The sequence below is a fragment of the Entelurus aequoreus genome, linkage group LG12 (genome assembly GCF_033978785.1).
Source record: "Entelurus aequoreus isolate RoL-2023_Sb linkage group LG12, RoL_Eaeq_v1.1, whole genome shotgun sequence".
Lineage (NCBI taxonomy): Eukaryota > Metazoa > Chordata > Actinopteri > Syngnathiformes > Syngnathidae > Entelurus > Entelurus aequoreus.
The window spans coordinates 55637998-55652997 of NC_084742.1; the positions used below are offsets into that span (position 1 = coordinate 55637998).

General features: G+C 34.4%; 1 protein-coding gene across 1 annotated transcript in view; it reads left to right on the top strand.

Annotated features, from left to right (window-relative positions):
- Positions 1-15000, top strand: part of LOC133661298 (neuron navigator 3-like) — a 396870-nt gene that overhangs the window by 287670 nt on the left and 94200 nt on the right. The window lies entirely within an intron of this gene.

A 15000-nucleotide genomic window follows, 5' to 3' on the forward strand; every position in this document is an offset into this window, starting at 1 on the left:
TAACAATATAATCATCAATCAATAAGTGGACATTTTCCTCGTTATTAACAATATAATCATCAATCAATGATTGGACATTTTCCTCGTTATTAACAATATAATCCTCAATCAATGGGAAATTTTCCTCGTTATTAATTTTATCATCAATCAATAGTCGGACATTTTCCTCGTTATCAGCAATATAATCATCAATCAATGATTGGACATTTTCTTTGTTATTAACAATATAATCATCAATTAATAATGGGACATTTTCCTCATTATTAACAATATAATCATCAATCAATGGGAAATGTTCCTTGTTATTAATATAATCACATTTCCCCTTTTATTAGCAATATAATCATCAATCAATGATCGGACATTTTTCTCTTTATTAACAAAATAATCATCAATCAATAATCATTATTTCCCTCGTTATTAACAATATAATGGTCAATCAATAATGATAAATTTTACTTATTAACAATGTAATCATCAATCAATAATGGGACATATTCCTCATTATTAACAATATAATCATCAATCAACAATGGGACATTGTCCTCGTTATTAACAATATAATGAACCATCAATAATAGGACATTTTGCTCGTAATTAACAATATAATCATCATTCAATAATCGGACATTTTCCTCTTTTTTAGCAATATAATCATCAATCAATAGTCTGACATTTCCCTTGTTATTAGCAATATAAACATCAATCAATAATGGGACATTTTCCTCGTTATTAACAAAATAATCATCGATCAATAATGGGACATATTCCTCGTTATTAACATTATAATCACCAATCAATAATGGGACGTTTTGCTCGTTATTAACAATATAATCATCATTCAATTATTGAACATTTTCATTTTTAACAATATAATCATCAATCAATAAGCGGACATTTTCCTCGTTATTAACAATATAATCATCAATCAATAAGCGGACATTTTCCTCGTTATTAACAATATAATCATCAATCAATAAGTGGACATTTTCCTCGTTATTAACAATATAATCATCAATCAATGATTGGACATTTTCCTCGTTATTAACAATATAATCATCAATCAATAGTCGTACATTTTCCTCGTTATCAGCAATATAATCATCAATCAATGATTGGACATTTTCTTCGTTATTAACAATATAATCATCAATTAATAATGGGACATTGTCCTCATTATTAACAATATAATCATCAATCAATGGGAAATGTTCCTTGTTATTAATATAATCACATTTCCCCTTTTATTAGCAATATAATCATCAATCAATGATCGGACATTTTTCTCTTTATTAACAATATAATCATCAATCAATAATCATTATTTCCCTCGTTATTAACAATATAATGGTCAATCAATAATGATAAATTTTACTTATTAAGAATGTAATCATCAATCAATAATGGGACATATTCCTCGTTATTAACATTATAATCACCAATCAATAATGGGACGTTTTGCTCGTTATTAACAATATAATCATCATTCAATTATTGAACATTTTCATTTTTAACAATATAATCATCAATCAATAAGCGGACATTTTCCTCGTTATTAACAATATAATCATCAATCAATAAGTGGACATTTTCCTCGTTATTAACAATATAATCATCAATCAATGATTGGACATTTTCCTCGTTATTAACAATATAATCCTCAATCAATGGGAAATTTTCCTCGTTATTACTATAATCATCAATCAATAGTCGGACATTTTCCTCGTTATCAGCAATATAATCATCAATCAATGATTGGACATTTTCTTCGTTATTAACAATATAATCATCAATTAATAATGGGACATTTTCCTCATTATTAACAATATAAACATCAATCAATGGGAAATGTTCGTTATTAATATAATCACATTTCCCCTTTTATTAGCAATATAATCATCAATCAATGATCGGACATTTTTCTCTTTATTAACAATATAATCATCAATCAATAATCATTATTTCCCTCGTTATTAACAATATAATGGTCAATCAATAATGATAAATTTTACTTATTAAGAATGTAATCATCAATCAATAATGGGACATATTCCTCGTTATTAACATTATAATCACCAATCAATAATGGGACGTTTTGCTCGTTATTAACAATATAATCATCATTCAATTATTGAACATTTTCATTTTTAACAATATAATCATCAATCAATAAGCGGACATTTTCCTCGTTATTAACAATATAATCATCAATCAATAAGCGGACATTTTCCTCGTTATTAACAATATAATCATCAATCAATGATTGGACATTTTCCTCGTTATTAACAATATAATCCTCAATCAATGGGAAATTTTCCTCGTTATTAATATAATCATCAATCAATAGTCGGATATTTTCCTCGTTATCAGCAATATAATCATCAATCAATGATTGGACATTTTCTTCGTTATTAACAATATAATCATCAATTAATAATGGGACATTTTCCTCATTATTAACAATATAATCATCAATCAATGGGAAATGTTCCTTGTTATTAATATAATCACATTTCCCCTTTTATTAGCAATATAATCATCAATCAATGATCGGACATTTTTCTCTTTATTAACAATATAATCATCAATCAATAATCATTATTTCCCTCGTTATTAACAATATAATGGTCAATCAATAATGATAAATTTTACTTATTAACAATGTAATCATCAATCAATAATGGGACATATTCCTCGTTATTAACATTATAATCACCAATCAATAATGGGACGTTTTGCTCGTTATTAACAATATAATCATCATTCAATTATTGAACATTTTCATTTTTAACAATATAATCATCAATCAATAAGCGGACATTTTCCTCGTTATTAACAATATAATCATCAATCAATAAGTGGGCATTTTCCTCGTTATTAACAATATAATCATCAATCAATGATTGGACATTTTCCTCGTTATTAACAATATAATCCTCAATCAATGGGAAATTTTCCTCGTTATTAATATAATCATCAATCAATAGTCGGACATTTTCCTCGTTATCAGCAATATAATCATCAATCAATGATTGGACATTTTCTTCGTTATTAACAATATAGTCATCAATTAATAATGGGACATTTTCCTCATTATTAACAATATAATCATCAATCAATGGGAAATGTTCCTTGTTATTAATATAATCACATTTCCCCTTTTATTAGCAATATAATCATCAATCAATGATCGGACATTTTTCTCTTTATTAACAATATAATCATCAATCAATAATCATTATTTCCCTCGTTATTAACAATATAATGGTCAATCAATAATGATAAATTTTACTTATTAAGAATGTAATCATCAATCAATAATGGGACATATTCCTCGTTATTAACATTATAATCACCAATCAATAATGGGACGTTTTGCTCGTTATTAACAATATAATCATCATTCAATTATTGAACATTTTCATTTTTAACAATATAATCGTCAATCAATAAGTGGACATTTTCCTCGTTATTAACAATATAATCATCAATCAATAAGCGGACATTTTCCTCGTTATTAACAATATAATCATCAATCAATGATTGGACATTTTCCTCGTTATTAACAATATAATCCTCAATCAATGGGAAATTTTCCTCGTTATTAATATAATCATCAATCAATAGTCGGACATTTTCCTCGTTATCAGCAATATAATCATCAATCAATGATTGGACATTTTCTTCGTTATTAACAATATAATCATCAATTAATAATGGGACATTGTCCTCATTATTAACAATATAATCATCAATCAATGGGAAATGTTCCTTGTTATTAATATAATCACATTTCCCCTTTTATTAGCAATATAATCATCAATCAATGATCGGACATTTTTCTCTTTATTAACAATATAATCATCAATCAATAATCATTATTTCCCTCGTTATTAACAATATAATGGTCAATCAATAATGATAAATTTTACTTATTAACAATGTAATCATCAATCAATAATGGGACATATTCCTCATTATTAACAATATAATCATCAATCAACAATGGGACATTGTCCTCGTTATTAACAATATAATGAACCATTAATAATAGGACATTTTGCTCGTAATTAACAATATAATTATCATTCAATAATCGGACATTTTCCTCTTTTTTAGCAATATAATCATCAATCAATATTGGTGACATTTTTCTCATTATTAACAATTTAAGCATCAATAAATAATGGGACATTTTCCTTGTTAATATAATCATCAATAATGGGACATTTCCCTTGTTATTAACAATATAATCATCAGTCAATAATTGGACAGTTTCCTCGTTTTTAGCAATATAATCATCAATCAATAATGGGACATATTCCTCATTATTAACAATTTAAGCATCAATAAATAATGGAACATTTTCCTTGTTAATATAATCATCAATGATGGGACATTTCCCTCGTTATTAACGATATAATCGTCAATCAACAATTGGAAATTTTCTTCGATATTATCAATATAATCATCAATCAATAATGGTACATATTCCTCATTATTAACAATATAATCATCAATCAATAATGGGACATTTTCCTCGTTATTAGCAATATAATCATCAATCAATAATGGGACATTTTGCTCGTTATTACAATATAATCATCAATCAATGATTGGACATTTTCATCTTTAACAATATAATCATCAATCAATAATGGGACATTTTCCTCGTTAACAATATAATCATTAATGGGAAATTGTACTTATTATTAACGATATAATTATCAATCAATGGGAAATTTTACTCGTTATTAACAATATAATCATCAATCAATGATCGATCCTTTTCCTAGTTATTAACAATGTACTCATCAATCAATAATGGGACATTTTCCGCGTTATTAACAATATAATCATCGATCAATAATCTGACATTTTCCTTGTTATTAACAATATAATCATTAATCAATAATGGGACATTTTCCTCGTTATTAACAATATAATCATCTATCAATGATCGGACATTTTCCTCGTTATTAACAATATAATCGTCAATCAATAATGTGAGATTTTCCTCATTATTAACATAATCATCAATTAATAATGTGACATTTTCCTTGTTGTTAACAATATAATCGTCAATCATTAATGGGACATTTTCCTCATTATTAACAATATAATCACCAATCAATAATGGGACATTTTTCTCATGATTAACAATATAATCGTCAATCAATAATGGGACATTTTCCTCATTATTAACAATATAATCGTCAATCAATAATGGGACATTTTCCTCGTTATTAACATTATAATCAACAATCAATAATTGGACATTTTCCTCGTTATTAACTATATAATCATCAATCAATGATTGGACATTTTCCTCGTTATTAACAATATAATCATCAATCAATAATGGGACATTTTCCTCGTTACTAACAATATAATCATCAATCAAAATTACAGTGTGTGCCAGTAGAATGACTGCATATAGATTAGTTTGTGCCAGTTGAAGGACTGCATATAGACTTAGTTTGTGCCAGTTGAAGGACTGCATATAGATTAGTTTGTGCCAGTTGAAGGACTGCACATAGACTTAGTTTGTTCCAGTTGAAGGACTGCATATTGACTTAGTTTGTGCCAGTTCAATGACTGCATGTAGACTTAGTTTGTGCCAGTTAAAGGACTGCGTATAGACTTAGTTTGTGCCAGTTGAAGGACTGCATATTGACTTAGTTTGTGCCAGTAGAATGACTGCATAGAGACTTAGTTTGTGCCAGTTGAATGACTGCATATAGACTTAGTTTGTGCCAGTTGAATGACTGCATATAGACTTAGTTTGTTCCAGTTGAAGGACTGCATATTGACTTAGTTTGTGCCAGTTCAATGACTGCATGTAGACTTAGTTTGTGCCAGTTAAAGGACTGCGTATAGACTTAGTTTGTGCCAGTTGAAGGACTGCATATTGACTTAGTTTGTGCCAGTAGAATGACTGCATAGAGACTTAGTTTGTGCCAGTTGAATGACTGCATATAGACTTAGTTTGTGCCAGTTGAATGACTGCATATAGACTTAGTTTGTTCCAGTTGAAGGACTGCATATAGACTTAGTTTGTGCCAGTTGAAGGACTGCATATTGACTTAGTTTGTGCCAGTAGAATGACTGCATATAGTCTTAGTTTGTGCCAGTTGAATGGCGTATAGACTTAGTTTGTGCCAGTTGAAGGACTGCATATTGACTTAGTTTGTGCCAGTAGAATGACTGCATAGAGACTTAGTTTGTGCCAGTTGAATGACTGCATATAGACTTAGTTTGTGCCAGTTGAATGACTGCATAGAGACTTAGTGTATGCCAGTAGATGGACTGCATATAGACTTAGTTTGTGCCAGTTGAATGACTGCATAGAGACTTAGTTTATGCCAGTAGACGGACTGCATATAGACTTAGTTTGTGCCAGTAGAATGACTGCATATAGATTCGTTTGTGCCAGTTGAAGGACTGCATATAGATTAGTTTGTGCCAGTTGAAGGACTGCACATAGACTTAGTTTGTTCCAGTTGAAGGACTGCATATTGACTTAGTTTGTGCCAGTTCAATGACTGCATGTAGACTTAGTTTGTGCCAGTTAAAGGACTGCGTATAGACTTAGTTTGTGCCAGTTGAAGGACTGCATATTGACTTAGTTTGTGCCAGTAGAATGACTGCATAGAGACTTAGTTTGTGCCAGTTGAATGACTGCATATAGACTTAGTTTGTGCCAGTTGAATGACTGCATATAGACTTAGTTTGTTCCAGTTGAAGGACTACATATAGACTTAGTTTGTGCCAGTTGAAGGACTGCATATTGACTTAGTTTGTGCCAGTAGAATGACTGCATATAGTCTTAGTTTGTGCCAGTTGAATGGCGTATAGACTTAGTTTGTGCCAGTTGAAGGACTGCATATTGACTTAGTTTGTGCCAGTAGAATGACGGCATATAGACTTAGTTTGTGCCAGTTGAATGACTGCATATAGACTTAGTTTGTGCCAGTTGAATGACTGCATAGAGACTTAGTGTATGCCAGTAGATGGACTGCATATAGACTTAGTTTGTGCCAGTTGAATGACTGCATAGAGACTTAGTTTATGCCAGTAGACGGACTGCATATAGACTTAGTTTGTGCCAGTTGAATGACTGCATAGAGACTTAGTTTATGCCAGTAGACGGACTGCATATAGACTTAGTTTGTGCCAGTTGAATGACTGCATAGAGACTTAGTGTATGCCAGTAGAATGACTGCATATAGACTTAATTAGTCCCAGTTGAAGGACTGCATATACACTTAATTTGTGCCAGTTGAATGACTGCATAGAGACTTAGTATATGCCAGTAGACGGACTGCATATAAATGAATAAATGATAAATGGGTTATACTTGTATAGCGCTTTTCTACCTTCAAGGTACTCAAAGCGCTTTGACAGTATTTCCACATTCACACATTCACACACTGATGGCGGGAGCTGCCATGCAAGGCGCTACCAGCACCCATCAGGAGCAAGGGTGAAGTGTCTTGCCCAAGGACACAACGGACGTGACTAGGATGGTAGAAGGTGGGGATTGAACCCCAGTAACCAGCAACCCTCCGATTGCTGGCACAGCCACTCTACCAACTTCGCCACGCCGTCCTTAGTTTGTGCCAGTTGAATGACTGCATATAGACTTAGTTTGTGCCAGTTGAATGACTGCATATAGATTAGTTTGTGCCAGTTAAAGGACTGCATATAGACTTATTTTGTGCCAGTTGAAGGACTGCACATAGACTTAGTTTGTTCCAGTTGAAGGACTGCATATTGACTTAGTTTGTGCCAGTTCAATGACTGCATATAGACTTAGTTTGTGCCAGTTAAAGGACTGCGTATAGACTTAGTTTGTGCCAGTTGAAGGACTGCATATTGACTTAGTTTGTGCCAGTAGAATGACTGCATAAAGACTTAGTTTGTGCCAGTTGAATGACTGCATATAGACTTAGTTTGTGCCAGTTGAATGACTGCATATAGACTTAGTTTGTTCCAGTTGAAGGACTGCATATAGACTTAGTTTGTGCCAGTTGAAGGACTGCATATTGACTTAGTTTGTGCCAGTAGAATGACTGCATATAGTCTTAGTTTGTGCCAGTTGAATGGCGTATAGACTTAGTTTGTGCCAGTTGAAGGACTGCATATTGACTTAGTTTGTGCCAGTAGAATGACTGCATAGAGACTTAGTTTGTGCCAGTTGAATGACTGCATATAGACTTAGTTTGTGCCAGTTGAATGACTGCATATAGACTTAGTTTGTTCCAGTTGAAGGACTGCATATAGACTTAGTTTGTGCCGGTTGAAGGACTGCATATTGACTTAGTTTGTGCCAGTAGAATGACTGCATATAGTCTTAGTTTGTGCCAGTTGAATGGCGTATAGACTTAGTTTGTGCCAGTTGAAGGACTGCATATTCACTTAGTTTGTGCCAGTAGAATGACTGCATTGAGACTTAGTTTGTGCCAGTTGAATGACTGCATATAGACTTAGTTTGTGCCAGTTGAATGACTGCATAGAGACTTGGTTTATGCCAGTAGAAGGACTGCATATAGACTTAGTTTGTGCCAGTTGAAGGACTGCATATAGACTGAGTTTGTGCCAGTTGAAGGACTGCATATTGACTTAGTTTGTGCCAGTAGAATGACTGCATATAGTCTTAGTTTGTGCCAGTTGAATGGCGTATAGACTTAGTTTGTGCCAGTTGAAGGACTGCATATTGACTTAGTTTGTGCCAGTAGAATGACTGCATAGAGACTTAGTTTGTGCCAGTTGAATGACTGCATATAGACTTAGTTTGTGCCAGTTGAAGGACTGCATATAGACTTAGTTTATGCCAGTTGAATGACTGCATATAGACTTAGTTTATGCCAGTTGAATGACTGCATATACACTTAGTTTGTGCCAGTTGAATGACTGCATATACACTTAGTTTGTGCCAGTTGAATGACTGCATAGAGACTTAGTTTATGCCAGTTGAAGGACTGCATATAGACTTAGTTTGTGCCAGTTGAATGACTGCATAGAGACTTAGTTTATGCCAGTAGACGGACTGCATATAGACTTAGTTTGTGCCAGTTGAATGACTGCATAGAGACTTAGTGTATGCCAGTAGAATGACTGCATATAGACTTAATTAGTCCCAGTTGAAGGACTGCATATACACTTAATTTGTGCCAGTTGAATGACTGCATAGAGACTTAGTTTGTGCCAGTTGAATGACTGCATAGAGACTTAGTGTATGCCAGTAGATGGACTGCATATAGACTTAGTTTGTGCCAGTTGAATGACTGCATAGAGACTTAGTTTATGCCAGTAGACGGACTGCATATAGACTTAGTTTGTGCCAGTTGAATGACTGCATAGAGACTTAGTTTATGCCAGTAGACGGACTGCATATAGACTTAGTTTGTGCCAGTTGAATGACTGCATAGAGACTTAGTGTATGCCAGTAGAATGACTGCATATAGACTTAATTAGTCCCAGTTGAAGGACTGCATATACACTTAATTTGTGCCAGTTGAATGACTGCATAGAGACTTAGTTTGTGCCAGTTGAATGACTGCATAGAGACTTAGTGTATGCCAGTAGATGGACTGCATATAGACTTAGTTTGTGCCAGTTGAATGACTGCATAGAGACTTAGTTTATGCCAGTAGACGGACTGCATATAGACTTAGTTTGTGCCAGTTGAATGACTGCATAGAGACTTAGTTTATGCCAGTAGACGGACTGCATATAGACTTAGTTTGTGCCAGTTGAATGACTGCATAGAGACTTAGTGTATGCCAGTAGAATGACTGCATATAGACTTAATTAGTCCCAGTTGAAGGACTGCATATACACTTAATTTGTGCCAGTTGAATGACTGCATAGAGACTTAGTATATGCCAGTAGACGGACTGCATATAAATAAATAAATGATAAATGGGTTATACTTGTATAGCGCTTTTCTACCTTCAAGGTACTCAAAGCGCTTTGACAGTATTTCCACATTCACACATTCACACACTGATGGCGGGAGCTGCCATGCAAGGCGCTACCAGCACCCATCAGGAGCAAGGGTGAAGTGTCTTGCCCAAGGACACAACGGACGTGACTAGGATGGTAGAAGGTGGGGATTGAACCCCAGTAACCAGCAACCCTCCGATTGCTGGCACAGCCACTCTACCAACTTCGCCACGCCGTCCTTAGTTTGTGCCAGTTGAATGACTGCATATAGACTTAGTTTGTGCCAGTTGAATGACTGCATATAGATTAGTTTGTGCCAGTTAAAGGACTGCATATAGACTTATTTTGTGCCAGTTGAAGGACTGCACATAGACTTAGTTTGTTCCAGTTGAAGGACTGCATATTGACTTAGTTTGTGCCAGTTCAATGACTGCATATAGACTTAGTTTGTGCCAGTTAAAGGACTGCGTATAGACTTAGTTTGTGCCAGTTGAAGGACTGCATATTGACTTAGTTTGTGCCAGTAGAATGACTGCATAGAGACTTAGTTTGTGCCAGTTGAATGACTGCATATAGACTTAGTTTGTGCCAGTTGAATGACTGCATATAGACTTAGTTTGTTCCAGTTGAAGGACTGCATATAGACTTAGTTTGTGCCAGTTGAAGGACTGCATATTGACTTAGTTTGTGCCAGTAGAATGACTGCATATAGTCTTAGTTTGTGCCAGTTGAATGGCGTATAGACTTAGTTTGTGCCAGTTGAAGGACTGCATATTGACTTAGTTTGTGCCAGTAGAATGACTGCATAGAGACTTAGTTTGTGCCAGTTGAATGACTGCATATAGACTTAGTTTGTGCCAGTTGAATGACTGCATATAGACTTAGTTTGTTCCAGTTGAAGGACTGCATATAGACTTAGTTTGTGCCGGTTGAAGGACTGCATATTGACTTAGTTTGTGCCAGTAGAATGACTGCATATAGTCTTAGTTTGTGCCAGTTGAATGGCGTATAGACTTAGTTTGTGCCAGTTGAAGGACTGCATATTCACTTAGTTTGTGCCAGTAGAACGACTGCATAGAGACTTAGTTTGTGCCAGTTGAATGACTGCATATAGACTTAGTTTGTGCCAGTTGAATGACTGCATAGAGACTTGGTTTATGCCAGTAGAAGGACTGCATATAGACTTAGTTTGTGCCAGTTGAAGGACTGCATATAGACTGAGTTTGTGCCAGTTGAAGGACTGCATATTGACTTAGTTTGTGCCAGTAGAATGACTGCATATAGTCTTAGTTTGTGCCAGTTGAATGGCGTATAGACTTAGTTTGTGCCAGTTGAAGGACTGCATATTGACTTAGTTTGTGCCAGTAGAATGACTGCATAGAGACTTAGTTTGTGCCAGTTGAATGACTGCATATAGACTTAGTTTGTGCCAGTTGAAGGACTGCATATAGACTTAGTTTATGCCAGTTGAATGACTGCATATAGACTTAGTTTATGCCAGTTGAATGACTGCATATACACTTAGTTTGTGCCAGTTGAATGACTGCATATACACTTAGTTTGTGCCAGTTGAATGACTGCATAGAGACTTAGTTTATGCCAGTTGAAGGACTGCATATAGACTTAGTTTGTGCCAGTTGAATGACTGCATAGAGACTTAGTTTATGCCAGTAGACGGACTGCATATAGACTTAGTTTGTGCCAGTTGAATGACTGCATAGAGACTTAGTGTATGCCAGTAGAATGACTGCATATAGACTTAATTAGTCCCAGTTGAAGGACTGCATATACACTTAATTTGTGCCAGTTGAATGACTGCATAGAGACTTAGTTTGTGCCAGTTGAATGACTGCATAGAGACTTAGTGTATGCCAGTAGATGGACTGCATATAGACTTAGTTTGTGCCAGTTGAATGACTGCATAGAGACTTAGTTTATGCCAGTAGACGGACTGCATATAGACTTAGTTTGTGCCAGTTGAATGACTGCATAGAGACTTAGTTTATGCCAGTAGACGGACTGCATATAGACTTAGTTTGTGCCAGTTGAATGACTGCATAGAGACTTAGTGTATGCCAGTAGAATGACTGCATATAGACTTAATTAGTCCCAGTTGAAGGACTGCATATACACTTAATTTGTGCCAGTTGAATGACTGCATAGAGACTTAGTATATGCCAGTAGACGGACTGCATATAAATAAATAAATGATAAATGGGTTATACTTGTATAGCGCTTTTCTACCTTCAAGGTACTCAAAGCGCTTTGACAGTATTTCCACATTCACACATTCACACACTGATGGCGGGAGCTGCCATGCAAGGCGCTACCGGCACCCATCAGGAGCAAGGGTGAAGTGTCTTGCCCAAGGACACAACGGACGTGACTAGGATGGTAGAAGGTGGGGATTGAACCCCAGTAACCAGCAACCCTCCGATTGCTGGCACAGCCACTCTACCAACTTCGCCACGCCGTCCTTAGTTTGTGCCAGTTGAATGACTGCATATAGACTTAGTTTGTGCCAGTTGAATGACTGCATATAGATTAGTTTGTGCCAGTTAAAGGACTGCATATAGACTTATTTTGTGCCAGTTGAAGGACTGCACATAGACTTAGTTTGTTCCAGTTGAAGGACTGCATATTGACTTAGTTTGTGCCAGTTCAATGACTGCATATGGACTTAGTTTGTGCCAGTTAAAGGACTGCGTATAGACTTAGTTTGTGCCAGTTGAAGGACTGCATATTGACTTAGTTTGTGCCAGTAGAATGACTGCATAGAGACTTAGTTTGTGCCAGTTGAATGACTGCATATAGACTTAGTTTGTGCCAGTTGAATGACTGCATATAGACTTAGTTTGTTCCAGTTGAAGGACTGCATATAGACTTAGTTTGTGCCAGTTGAAGGACTGCATATAGACTTAGTTTGTGCCAGTTGAAGGACTGCATATTGACTTAGTTTGTGCCAGTAGAATGACTGCATATAGTCTTAGTTTGTGCCAGTTGAATGGCGTATAGACTTAGTTTGTGCCAGTTGAAGGACTGCATATTGACTTAGTTTGTGCCAGTAGAATGACTGCATAGAGACTTAGTTTGTGCCAGTTGAATGACTGCATATAGACTTAGTTTGTGCCAGTTGAATGACTGCATATAGACTTAGTTTGTTCCAGTTGAAGGACTGCATATAGACTTAGTTTGTGCCAGTTGAAGGACTGCATATTGACTTAGTTTGTGCCAGTAGAATGACTGCATATAGTCTTAGTTTGTGCCAGTTGAATGGCGTATAGACTTAGTTTGTGCCAGTTGAAGGACTGCATATTGACTTAGTTTGTGCCAGTAGAATGACTGCATAGAGACTTAGTTTGTGCCAGTTGAAGGACTGCATATAGACTTGGTTTGTGCCAGTTGAATGACTGCATAGAGACTTAGTTTGTGCCAGTAGAATGATTGCATATAGACTTAGTTTGTGCCAGCTAATCATCATGGAGGCCAACAAAGGTCAAAAGTGGCGTGCGTGCGTGCGTGTGTGCATGCATGCGTGCGTCTCACCTCTGCACAGCTGGCCTCTAACGCTGTGATCCCAGCAAAAGTGTCAGAACGGTGCTTTGATAAAGTGGCGGCACATTGTGTTGGACACGTGCACCTCCCTGCCTGGCGCTGGCACGCTGTACTACCTAACTGAAGGGACGCTGGCACGCTGTACCACCTAACTGAAGTATCCCACCATCTGCTCCACGCTCTCGCTCGGCCAAGAACAGGGCGTGTCTTTAAAAGAAAGTCAAGCTTTTAGTTTGGCTCGTTTTTTTTTATTTTTGCAAGGTCAAAGTTTATTTATAAAGCACCCTTAAACTAAAGGTCACAGTGCTGTGCACGTTGAAGTCAATACGATCACAAACATCCACCTATCAATGGATTATGAAATTAATCAAAATATCTTACTGGTTTAAAACATGTCAAATAAAATAGGCTGGCAAAACAACTAAAATGTATTAAAAAATGACGATTAAACAACTAAAATACAATAAAATAGGCTGATAAATACAATTGAAATAAAATAAAATAGGCTGATAAAAACTAAATAAAATAGGCTGATAAAAACTAAATAAAATAGGCTGATAAAAACAAATTAAACAACATAGGCTAATAAAACTGAAATAAAATTAAATAGGCTGATAAACACAAATGAAATAAAATAGGCTGACAAAAACAACTGAAATAAAATTATATTGGCTGATAAACACAACAAAATTAAAATGAAATAAGCTGATCAAAACAACTGAAATAAAATAAAATAGGCTGATGAAAACAATATAAAATAGGCTGATGAAAACAAATACATTGAAATAGGCTGATAAAACTGAAATAAAATAGTATAGGCTGATAAAACAACTAAAATAAAATAAAACAGGCTGATAAAAACAACTAAAAATAAAATAGGCTGAAAATACTACTGAAATCAAATAAATGCTGATAAAACAACTAAGATAAAATAAAATAGGCTGATAAAAAATAACTGAAATGAAATAATATTGGCTGATAAAACAACTAGAATAAAATTAAAAAGGCTGATAAACACAAATGAAATCAAATAGGCTGAAAAAAACAACAAAATTTAAATAAAATGGGCTGATAAAAACAACTGAAATAAAATAAAATAGGCTAGAAAAAACAAAATAAAATAGGCCGATACAAACAAATCAAATAATATAGGCTGATAAAAACTCAAATAAAAAAGACTGATAAAAACAACTACAATCAAATAAAACTGAACTAAAATAAGAAGGCTGATAAAAATAAAATAACAAATAAAATAGGCTGATACAAACTAAAATAAAATAATATAGGCTGATAAAAACAACTAAAATAAAATAAAAAGGCTGATAAACACAACTACAATAAAACAAAATAGGCTGATACAAACAAATAAAATAATATAGGCTGATAAAAACTAAAATACAAAAGTTTGATAAAAACCACTAAAATACAATTAAATAGGCTGATAACAACAACTGAAATAAAATAATATAGGCTAATAAAAACAACTAAAATAAA